Source organism: Aegilops tauschii, chromosome 2, assembly GCF_002575655.3.
Source record: "Aegilops tauschii subsp. strangulata cultivar AL8/78 chromosome 2, Aet v6.0, whole genome shotgun sequence".
In the NCBI taxonomy this organism is placed as follows: domain Eukaryota; kingdom Viridiplantae; phylum Streptophyta; class Magnoliopsida; order Poales; family Poaceae; genus Aegilops; species Aegilops tauschii.
In genome coordinates this window covers 648,744,397-648,757,728 of record NC_053036.3, presented here as the reverse complement: position 1 = coordinate 648,757,728, position 13,332 = coordinate 648,744,397, and positions in this window count along the sequence as shown.

Sequence of the window (13,332 nt, the reverse complement as noted above, 5' to 3'; positions counted from 1 at the left end):
AAGCACAAACTTCAGTTCCGTTCCAAACAATGCACTTTTCTTGGATATAGTAATCTTCACAAAGGTTTTAAATGCCTTGATATTTCAACAGGACGAGTGTATATCTCCAGGTATGTTATTTTCGATGAAAATGTATTTCCTTCGCTACACTACACCCAAATGCCGGTGCACGGCTTCGGGCAGAAGTTCTTCTTTTGAATCCGGAGTTACTAAATCCAACCGATCATGGGGATGAACATTATGCTGATGATCATTTGTTACATAGCCCTACCTTTGACGGAGATAGCGGTGAAAAAAACTGCACTCCAAATGCTTGTGATTTTATGCAACAGCAGCAGGAAACATCTGGCAGCGGACACGAGGCAGATTCGCCTGGTCGCGCCGATTCTGGAGCTGACGCGGGAACAGATCCCCAGGCGGATCCTCTGACGCCCCAGGCGGATACTCTGACGCCGCCCCCGCCAGAATCCGGGGACATCCACTCCACGAGTGACGCCTGGCACGGGTCTCCAGGCCGGTCGGGTGGGCCGGCCCCCTCTCTGTCTCCGCGCCCTAGTTGTCACGAGGCGGGTGGGCCTGAACTTGGTCGCGTGTCCCCCGCTGCGCGGCGCAATGATGGCGGGCGCGACCGCGCGCTGGCCCATGGTCATGTGGCGCCCGCCGACTTGTCAACGCTGGATTCTCCTGCTCCACCAGCGCGCGATCCAACATCATCCGACCGCGCGATAGACGAGGTTGGTTCTGCTGTGGCGGGATCGGGATCTTCTGCGGCAACCGAACCCGTACGCTCCAGCACACCTCCTCGGATGACTACACGAGCACAACGAGGTATTTCAAAACCCACAGTTTACAAAGATGGGACACTCAGGTATGATAAGCACTTCAAATTTGCAAATTTTGCTGCTACTGGTGAGCCTCAAACTTTGACCGAAGCTCTAGGAAATTATAATTGGAAAAAGGCCATGAATGTAGAGTATTATGCACTTATGAAAAACCAAACTTGGCGTTTGGTTCCTCCTAAGCAAGGGAGGAATATTATTGATTGTAAGTGGGTATATAAAATTAAAAAGAGACCTGATGGCACAATAGATAGATATAAGGCTAGACTAGTATCTAAGGGCTTCAAACAATGCTATGGTATTGATTATGAGGATACTTTTAGTCCCGTAGTTAAACCTGCTACTATTAGACTTGTTCTGTCTATTGTTGTCTCCAGGGGATGGAGTCTTCGCCAATTGGATGTTCAGAATGCATTCTTACATGCCGTTCTCGAGGAGGAGGTCTATATGAGACAACCACCTGGGTTTGAATATGGTTCAAAGCCACATCATGTGTGCAAGTTGGACAAGGCCTTATATGGTATAAAGCAGGCACCTAGAGCCTGGTATTCAAGATTAAGTGCAAAGCTTCAGCAACTCGGTTTCAAGCCTTCATAGGGTGACACTTCTCTTTTCTTCTTTATGAAAGGGAAGGTGATTATATTTATGTTAATTTATTTTGATGACATAATTGTTGCCAGCTCTTCACAGGAAGCTACCACAGCATTGCTATAAAATTTGAAAAATGAGTTTGCTCTTAAAGACCTAGGAGAGTTACACTACTTCCTAGGTATTGAGGTAAAAAAGTTGCATGATGGTATTATGCTAACTCAGGAAAAATATGCCAAAGATGTAATCAAACGTGTAGGTATGAAGGATTGCAAACCCTCCAGTACACGTATGGCTATCACTGATAAGTTGTCATTATATGAAGGAGAATTACTAAGCCCAGAAGAAGGAACTAAGTACAGAAGTATAGTTGGTGCTCTCCTGTACTTGACACTAACAAGACCTGATATATCCTTTGCTGTTAATAAAGTCTGTCAATTTTTACATGCTCCAACCTCTGTACATTGGACAGCTGTAAAGAGGATATTGAGGTATCTTGAAGGGAGTGCAAACACAGGGCTGAAATTGTGTAAATCTTCTTCAACCACAGTAAGTGCATTTTCGGATGCAGACTGGGCTGGATGCCCTGATGATAGAAGATCTATAGGAGGATTTGCAATCTTCCTTGGGTCGAGTCTTATATCCTGGAGTGCGAATAAGCAGGCTACGGTGTCACGCTCGAGCACTGAGGCAGAATATAAATCTTTGGCAAATGCAACAGCTGAGGTAATGTGGATTGAAACTTTACTTGATGAACTTGGCATTGGAAGAACTGGTGTGTCATGCTTATGGTGTGACAATCTTGGAGCAACATATTTGTCTGCAAATCCAGTGTTTCATGCAAGAATGAAACACATAGAGATTGATTACCATTTTGTACGAGAGAGAGTTGCACAAAAGTTGCTAGATATTCAGTTCATTCCAACAGGAGATCAAGTCGCAGATGGGTTCACAAAACAGTTACAAGTGAAGCAACTACAGGCCTTCAAGCGCAATCTGAACCTTGATACGTTAAGATTAAGGGAGGACGTTAAAAGTGTAGGACCGTAGTTGTATCGTGACATTGTAACGTGATTGTATTCGCGAGAATTGGGCGCAGGTTGTTGGCTAGGATATCCTCTATCTCGTGTATAGCTTGGAGTAGAGGACAAGTTGATAACCAACCAACCACCTGCGCCATATCCTGTAATCGTTCTGTCTATATTAACACGAAGGCGTCCCTGCCAGGAGGCAACACGCTTAACGCAGCCAACCCTAGATTTTACAACAGTGACGTGTTAGAGAGAGGGCAGGCCGGGGCCGGGATAATCGATCTATTCTGCAAGTGAGTGAAAAGCCCTGGATTGCGCGTGGGGGTGGCTAATGGCTAGCTAGAGAAGGCGGAGGGGGGTGGTGGTCGATTTGGTCGGCTAGGAAGAAGGAGGACCACTCACATATCCATGGAGTAGCATATTTCGGTTGTATATCTACATCAGTCCCTGTCAACTGATCAAGTAGCTAGCTATCTTTACCGCCGCCGTTATATTGGTGTGCAAGACTGACTGACTATCTTCCCTGCTGCTTGCAACACACGTTAGACTCCTGCCTAGCTCAAGCTCACGTTGGTCTGGATGAGGACATACTACACATATTGATTCCTAGTGGTAATTTGGAGGCACTTCCTGGTGGGCCTGCCACGGGCAAGCGAATCATCCTTGGGCAGTGCGCAGCCAATCATTGCACCTCCATTTCTGTCTCTGTACTCGTGTCTGGCTGTAGGTAGTGTAACTGTAGATCGAGTAATATGCAACGTATATAACATACATACAGGTCGCCGAGGCCGGAGATGGAGTGGTCGCTGTCTGGCTTGGTGAATGGTGGTATGCCTTGTACTCAATCTAGCACATCATGGCATGGCAGCATGCACGCCCATGGCCGCCCATTTCGAATCTTATGCATAGATAATACGTAAGTGTATGTATCATCTGTTGCAAATTACATTACGTACTCCAGTGAATTCAAAAAGTTCATTGATTAATTAATCCTAGCCGCCACCCTTTGATAGTTTATGCAATATGCTGTGTACTAACTACTGGATATAGTTAATTAGCGCTAATAGAAAACCGTAAGGATGCACGCAACAGTGGCAGACAAGGGTGCAAAGTGCGTATAACTGCAAGCTATAGCTAGATAAAAAAATCTACAAAAAGAAGCTACATACTTTTAGCTCTGTATTTTTTTTCACTCTTTTGCTTATATCCTACGTTGCGGCCAGATTGTGCGGGTAAAATACACATATCATGCGAGTCCATTGCAGATTAAGTACTCAATTATGTACAGTTAGCTCTGCTTATAGTACACTAATTAGCACAGGAGACATGCATCCGGCTACTGCTTGCAAGTTGCAACTGCATTTTTCAGGTACTACGCAACGTACACAAGCTCTTGGACGCAACTGCATTTCTGTTCCATGTCTGGACTCTTCCTTCCTTTCTTCTTTAATTTCTGGACCGATCATCATGGAGATGCAGATGGGTGCCTAAATCTATATGTGCACACGTAGATATTTGTGATCCCTGACTTCTCCTTCTTTTCTTCTTTAATGTCTGTCTCCGCCCCTTGTAATTGGTAGTACTTCACGACTATAATGACAACAAGGACGTGTAAATAATGCTGATTGAGCAGTGTACGGACTGTAGTCCTAACATTTTTGCTTGAATTAACACGTACGTACAGGTTGAAGTAGACTGAGAAAAAGACCGAGAAATGCGAGAATTGCTTCGATGGATCGAGGTCAAGTGTTGAACGTCCAGCCCGACGTGACATTCGCAGCCTAGCGTGGGATGGATGGAGGTATAGGAGGCCGACACGTACGTGGCTTCCGTTTCCGAATCGACCCGAAGTCGTGCTCCGAGTGATAAATTGATTGAATGGCGCAGTGATCTTGTGTATCATCACGATAGTTGCAGGTCGATCTTGACCGGCGACTATATCTCTGTGGACCTATGGACGTCTGACTGAATCCATCCCTCATCGACCACAAGGATCGATCACTGAATTATTTCGTTTTGTGTTGGTTGCTACCATCTCGACGGTTAAGTTTATAGTGACTGAAAATTCAACCCAAAGCACTAGACCTACGTAACCTCCTATGTAAACTTACATTCTTTTCCTTCCTATAAAACTAATCACCCCCCTGATTTTCGGGGGGTGGGCCTGGGCCTCTTTCTAATCCAATCCAATTAATCCAGATCAACTAGTACTTAACTTTACGTAAAGAATTTACATAGGTGTAGCAAAGCTCAAATTCAACACGTAGAACCTGCAGTGTCGTTTTTCAGTTCTGATGAATTGAAGAGATGTACATTCAACACCGAACGTGTATGTGGTGATGACACGGTACGGTCGGTCTCTCCATCGATCACCATTCTTTTCGGGTGGATGTATATTTTCACCGAACAAGACAGACAGGAGTGTTAACTTTAATTTAACGAAAAGGCTAAAAATATGATGTCACATTTTTAGCGGGTTAGAGCGAATGCATCGGTCGCCGTTGGATCGAACACGCTAATATTTGGCACACAATGAATAGCCACGTCATCACCAAGAGCAGTTCGATCCATAGACCAGACGAGCGAACACCGCAACCCACCACCCCTCTCCCCCTCACCCACGAAACGGTCGCATGGCTCATTTCATTCACTCACTTTCTCTCTCCTAGGGATCCCCAAATCAGCTGGATCCCGACAAACTCTCTAGTGAGATGAGGCGGCCAGCACACAGATCCCGACCAGATCCCTAGGTGGTGCATGAGCATTGTGCAATGGGAGCTTCTAGTGGCAACTGCGGCGGCTCTAGGGTTTCCCTGGTTCCTGCAGAGTCAAGCAGGTGAGCCGGTGGTTGATGCGGCGGTGGACTAGCCCATGGCTGCGTGGAACAACTCCTCCATGGGCAGTGAATTCAGGGGATTCCATGGCCGGTTTCCGCTCCTCCCCTATCTATCAACCTCCTCACGAAAGGGCGCCACCGACTGTCTACCTCTACTCCTCCACGCCCCTCGTTGTCGGACCTTGCCTTGCCCAACCAGCCCCCACCCCTCAACTCTTCCCCCGCTATCCCTGCAGAGGTGATGCACATTGAGTTCGAGCTAGAGCAAAGGGGGTGTGGGGGCGCGGAGGTGGGAGATGGTGCCCACGTGGAAGAAATAATGCAGTGGTGTGTTGTCGAACATCGATCTCTACTCCACGGCGGTGCCATCGGGTGCGCTGCCCGCCGTTATGACCGTCAAGAGTGTCTTTCGCCAGACTCATTCGCCTGGGCGCTCATGGTCGCGGCGGCGCCGCGGCCGCCACCAACCTAGTCGCGCTTGTGGTCACCAAGTACTCCGTCGGCAGCACGGACGTCGTCATTTGTTCAGGTCACTTCATTTTCGCTCTGTTATCTTCACACTGTATCAGATGATGATTGTCTATTTTTGTAATTTGCAGATTGCTTGACACATTTTTTACTATGTCCATGTCCATTAGATGGCAATTTCATATATGCTCACATGGCAAAGGTATACCCATTTTTGTGGTTTCTAAACATTTGCAAGTTGTATATTTGTTCGTAAATGTCCACAGTGAAAAATTTATGAATTTCAAATTTGACATGGCAAATTTATATACTAAACATATGGCAAATTTACATCTTCTGTAACCTATTTTCTTGAAATCTTGAAGTGGACACTTACATTTACTAGATGATACCCCTCACATTGTTGCGGAAATATCTTGCAACATATTTCAATGTGATTTGTTGCATGAAACATGACTACTTAGGTAATAATATAAAAGTCTAAAATTGAAAAAAATTTACTATGTTTGATCAATTTATAGTTGTAAAATGTTAATTAATTATAAATAGAAAAAAAATTCCATGTATGTTTGCATGTTGAGATGGGTATTTTTTCATGCATGTTTCGTGAAGTTGCATGCTTGCATGTTGAGAGACATATGCTAGTGGGTGTGTGCCTTTTCCCATGCATGTTGGGTGATGATGTGGCATGCTTGCTTGTTGAGAGAAATAGTTAGTGGGGGCTAGCTTTTCAGGTATAGAACATCACTACATCTAAATTAGCCACGACAACTTCAATTTTTGCCATCACACATTCATGTTTGTCTTAGTTCTACCATCATTTTGTGGCAAATTTACTTGTGTTTTAGCTACAAGGCTGGTTGCTATGATTTTTGAATAACTATTCACATGCTTTTTTCCAAGTGGTTGTTACTATTTTCTAGTTAACAAAACCCATAAAGTTCCATCATTCATAAAAGAACATTTTTCATAAATTTGTCGGATGCAAAATAAAAATATTTTTTGCAACCCATTACGATACCATAAAAGTAATTTGCAACGACTAATTGTTAACAACAAATTTAGTTTATGGATCATGGCAATTATTATTTTATGGACAATGGAAAATTTTGTTTTATATCTTCGATCCTTTTTGTAAACATGGCAAATTTAGTCTACCATGACATTGCTATATTCTGCACCGTGGCATTTAGTTGTTTCGTTCTTAAATTTTTCCCCTGCGCAAATGAAAATATTTGTGTCAAATTCATAAGGAACCATAAAAGTAATTTTGCCATGTCCAATTGTTCACGGTAAATTTAATTCATGTATCATGGCAAATCTTACTTCATGGACCAAGGAAATTTTGAGTTTTGTTTGTAGTTAATTTAATTTATGCACAATAGAAAATATAGTTTTAGATCATGAATTATTTTGTAAGCATAGCAAATTTAATCTTACCATGACAAAAATAAAAATTGGACCATGGCAATTGAGGTGATGGTTTCTTTGGGCATTGTGGATATTGGTTTCAATGTATAATGGTATTTTGTACTAAATGCCATCTTGGAAAAGTTACACTATATTTGCCATCATGCCTAATTGTTTTATCGTAGATCATGAATTACGTTTTTTGGATCAGGGTAAATTTAGTTTATGGATCATGGAAAATTGAGTTTATGGATTACAACAAATTTAGTGTATGGACCATGATAAATTCAGCATATATGGATCATGGCATACTTTTATGACCATGGCAATTTTTATTTTTGGGACGAATTTAAAATTTTATTGAAACCATGGCAATTTTTAGTATTTGTAGCACGTTAGGTTTTTTTACTATGATAAATTTTATCCATTCTTTTTTTGGAAACTGGCAATTTTTTCAAGAACAAACCATGTGAAATTCCCTTTTTACTATGGCAATTTTTATCCATTCCACGGGAAAACCGTCTTTTAAAATAATAGAAAAATATTTGTGAACATCCCATGGCATAGTTGTTTTCATAAGGCTATTTTCATCATTTTATTTTCCAAGTTTATTTTGTGCCATCATCTTCTTATGAAAACAATGGCAAGTTATGTCCGAGCAAAAAAAATTAAGTTTTTATTGTTTGCTTATAAGATGCGTTAGATTTTAGATTCTAATGCATAGGAATTTTCTAAATTTTGACATATGGCATATTTTAGGTTTGGCAACTTTTATGTTCAAATACAGATCCAACATTTTTGCACCTGAAATGATGCTTTTGGGGAGGAGCTCCTTCAGGAAACGCTTCTCGAGCTGCTTTCTCTCGTGCTAGAGAACTCCTCGCAACGAATATTTCTGCTTGCTGGGTGGGAGGAGGGGTCCGCTGAGATTGAACATTCCCTTTATATCCCTGAATTTCAGGTGGAAATTCAACATTGAGTCAAGAAGACACCGAGAAGATATTCATTCTATTATTACAAGAGTGAGAGACAAAACCAGATGTAGACATGTCTAGTTTAGTACATTCTTGCACAGGATTACAAACATCAGATGATAGAATCAAATTGGTGCAATGGGTTGCGGCTCTCCATAGGGTGGCATTGGTGCATCATGACGGTGGGCATGGTGAGAGTGGAGGTGCCACGCCAAGGATCATTGCAAGTTTAGCTAGTGGCAACCTTCAAAAATGGCCCAACTTATTTCCCTTGTTGGCAACTTCTAGAATTATAATGCTGACTTTCGAAAATGGCCCAGCTTTTAGAACTTGAAACTATTAGGATTTTTAAATACCAAATTTGAAGTTTTAGAATTTGTAATTTGAACTATTACAAAATTTCATGTACCATAAATTTGTACTTACAAAAACCACTACATCCATGACAAGTCCTTTTTAGTTTTGGTAAGACGTATGAATGTCTTTTTCTAAACATGAGTCCATATACATGGACATTGTATGGTTTTAAGTCCTTTAGGAAATAGAATAGCTACGCATGTTGAAAAAACGTGGAAAATTAAGACGTTATAGTAAGCACACACAAGAAATAAGACGCTTCATGTACATAATATATGATTAATTTTTATGTTCGTTTTTTAAATGCAGACACTTGATTATTATTGTTATTATTATTATTATTATTATTATTATTATTATTATTATTATTATTATTATTATTATTATTATTATTATTATTATTATTATTATTATTATTATTATTGGTGAACCCGATTTGCATTCCACGTCTTCAGATCACACCAAGGCTATAACTTGGGATTTCTTTTGTCTCGCTATGGAAGGAAACGATGGAAGCTAACTGATTAAAATCTAGGCTAGCTTAAATGCAAGGATTGAAATAGGGAAATATATATACGTGTCCAGCATTTTGGGAACCGGCTGGATTTAGCTCTAGCAGAGGAGACATACTCCATCTTCTTCTTCTCCTAGGCCTCCATAGTGGCAAAGTACATGCACCCATCACTGCCAATCAAGATTAGATAGCTACTTTCACCTAAAAAAAGAAGATAAGACAGCTAATGCGATCGACCGATGGTGCAATCTTATTCATTGGCAGCCACACATTCGACTCGCACCCGTGCACCAGTGGATAAACATGCGCCTTTTTCTTTCTCCCTATATACAGAACGTTTGAACGAAGGAGCCACTGTGAGGAGTAGTATTCATAGGTTGCCGTCGCAATCATTTTTATTGCACCGGACATTACATAATCCCGAGGACGGTGATAAGGACACACATGACGCGTGTATCTTTCTTGGTCACTGGTCAAAGAAGAATCCAGGATCTCGCTTTGGATCTCACAAGATCTCCGTCCGCCTTTGTTGCGTTGTTTGAATATGGTCTAGCTTCAGGTTTCCACGACAAGACGCACGTAGGTGTACGTATTATATTGATTATCCTCCTTTCATTTGCTTCTTTGCGACCAAGATTAATTCATGATCACCTGCCTTTTATTTGCTGCTTTCTGTCCTAGATTGACCAATCTCCTTTAATTGAAAAACTAGACGACGATCGATGAACGTCCAGAAAGAAAGACGGGCCTAACTAAACTGCATTCTTGGTTCTTTCTGTCCTCTGTTTTTCCTTTTGTCTCTTCTTCTATCGGCTTGCACGCTTGTTTCTGTAGTATAGTGCAATGCAAAGCAGTCTGGTCCGTATTCTCATGATTAAATATCTGGTAAGGGTCGTTTTTGTGGGGATCCTGCAACAATCTCTCTCTCTCTCTCTCTCTCTCTCTCTCTCTATATATATATATATATATATATATATATATATATATATGTATATATATATGTATATATGTATATGTATATGTATATATATATATATATATATATATATATATATATTGGATTCTGATAAACTTTTACTGTTCATCATCATTTTGCACTTCTTCTGTAATCAATGATACATTTTTTCCTTTTTCTTTCAATTTTACCATTCATCACCATTTGAGCTCATGAGCAGAAGAACACATTCGATACTGTGTTCGCATTTCATCGTGCGTGTGTGCATGCAGATGGATTTTCTTTTTCAAAACAACGAGCCTCCTTGTCGATTTCCATTAGATAAACTGCCACCGTCGTTTTTCAAAAAGTGTCGAAAAGTAGAACTGAAACACAAAAGAAAGGGAAAGCGTGCCCATGCAGATGAATGCATGCCAGCGGTTTTAATTCTGATAATCATAAGCATGCATGCATTTCCTTTCAGTTTAGTTTTTTTTTTTGCGAGCCCTTTCAGACCAGTTTAGTTAGTTGAGTAACTTTTGCATGCATTGACTAGACTACTGTCTATCTACGGAGTATAGAATACGGACTAAAATATCGTTAGTACCTGAATGTGAGACCAGCATGTACGCATGCATGCAGCTAATTCACATCACACAACTTGTGTGCAATAAACGTACCTGGCCTACGACTGTTGCCAGTTCGGTATGTCATTGTCGTAGTTTCTGATTACTCTTGTTGATCGGTTTGGTAGCGTTGCAGTACTAGTGTACATCCGTGCATATGTATCAATGTCTTGTACGTACTGAATGGACGTATCATCTAAATTTTCAATTCATCGAAAAAGTGGGAATCTACCATTCTTAAGAAGTTGCTCCCCATTATAAGGCATTCTCTTAACATGCAAATGGTCCAACTCAACATGCCATGTCATCAGATACCAACCAATTAAAAGTTTACAACTATCTCTCTCCCTGACCAGTGTCTCTCCCGTCCCAGCCGTTCTTCTACACAGTATTAAAGTGCATATGTCACGCCACACGTTCCATTACTAGCGTTAATTCCCCTCTCATATTAAAGTGCAAAGAACTGACCATGGACGAACCCAGCAGCCTCCCATCTTCACGGTGATTACTCTACCACCAACTAATTCCCCTCTCCATATTCACTTTCTTTGTCGATTCCTCTACTACCTCCCCTCTTGTATTAAAGCCCACGCACTGTTTTCATATGGATGGTCTTCCTGATTGTTTGTCCTCGTCGTCTTCACATGGTCCACCGATTCCTCTACCTGTATGTTCTTTCATACGCTTGCATCAAATCTGGTCCCTCTTGGTCTTTTAAGCTAAGAACTTGATGGATTTTCTCCTCCTTATCATCTTCCTCATTCCCGTCGGCACCAGCACAACTAGGTGTCCCTGGTCCAGATCCGTTAATTTTTTGTCTGCATCACCTCATCATCACGCCAAGATTGCTCCATGTCGCCACCACATCGCTCCTGGACGGCTGGACGACGTCTCCTCACGCCCGGCGTGCGTCGCCGGCACTCGTAGCGCCTCCTCTCGGTGCCCCGCCCCGGTTTCTCCCGGCCGCGATGCCGTGCCTAGACGCCACCTTTGCATGCCCGTAACACCACCTCCATGTCTGCATTGGCTTCACCCGGCCGGGCACTCCCACCGTCATTGTCTTCGCCTGGCCCCGGCTACGTTCCACACACACCCTGCGTCACCACAGCAGCGCCAAGGATCTTGCCGCTGTTTATCGTGCATCACCTTGGTCCCTCTTCCCTTTGTTCTAGCATGCAGCTCGGCAAAGCGGACAGCATGGCGTGCCGTGGAAGTGGGAGTAGATGAGTTTTTCTTTATGTTCTTCCTTTTGGCCAGACCTGCAGACACTAGAATCACTCCTGGAGATGGGATACTAGGTGATGTTCGACACTCGCTCTTCTCTGTTTTTCCTAATGTGTGCTATGACATTCCTATTAGGTCGACTGATGGAAGTGTTCCTACTCTCCAGGGGAGAGCCGCGTTGCTATATATTGATGCGGACAGAAGACCTGTCGTGGATTACAAGATAGGACGATCGCTAGGATTCATCCCGTTACAAGAGAAAGAGACAGAGAATGATACGGGATAGCGGGAGAGATAGTTGAGATTACATGGCGTTTCAAACTTCTAACAATTCCTTTCACTTCCAAATGTACCAATTTCCTGCATATACTTTAGCACAACAATACTCACAAAGTATATGTCATCGGTACCCCTTTTCACTTTGATTTATAACATTTCAATTTTTAATATGCAGGAAATTGTTTGCAGTACAAGAAGCCAAAACATGGTTTTTTTTAACATCAGAACATTGGTAATCAACCGCACCACCATTTATTTTGATTATCCTGGACCATCATTCATGGGAGCTATATAGGACATATAAATGAAAACTACACAGTTTTGTTAAGATGCATCACAGACGTGTCTAAATTACTCATCGTTATCAGTTTGTTGTTATTGGAATTGTTAGCCAATTTAGCATTTTATTCTATCTTTACAACAAAAACCTTAATGTTAGCTAAGAGTTCCGCGGCACGGCATGGGGTATCATCTAGTTAATTAAGGACGAAAGACAGTTGAAGAAGACACCCACCATTCCAATCCAAGCTACACTATGTGGAGGTTCACAAACATACACCAAACACAACACTGTGGTTCTCTAGCTAATGTTAGGACCGGGCGAGAATGTTCTCCAGTCTTGCCCACTCTGTTTGTGATTGGTTTAGTAGCACATCCATGGTGGCCGAAATTTCAACACGAAATGCATGATATTGATCTTCACGGGTCAGATGAATACGGCTGGTCGACCTCGATAAATCGCTAACTGTGCATTTTTTGCTTTTCATATTCCTAGCTGCTGGTGGAGCGGCGCGTGAGTTAATGGCTATTATGTCATGTACTACCTCTGCAAAAATGTCTTATATTTTAGTACGGAGGGAGTACTGATACAACAACTAACAGGAGGAGGGAACAAGGTCAATGCTAAGCGACAGTGTCCCGATTTACACTTTTATATTTTTCCACAAACACAACATATGCCAACATAATTGTATAGGAGTTGTCAAGAAAAACACATATAAGTAAACATCGAGTCTCCTCTGTGTCCTGTTACCATTGTGTCAAGGCTACCAGTTCGGGACCCCCTACCGAAATCTGTCGGATTCGACTCCGTCACCACGATGCTGTGGTTTGGTTCAGCTCGTATGCATATGCGGTAGTAGTCGCCGACTTTAATTTTATGCATCCACTTAGTTCTTGATTTAGATCACATGCTCTTACACCATGTATTGATCAGTTTCAGCTATTTTTTTTCGGCCACCAATCTGTTCCC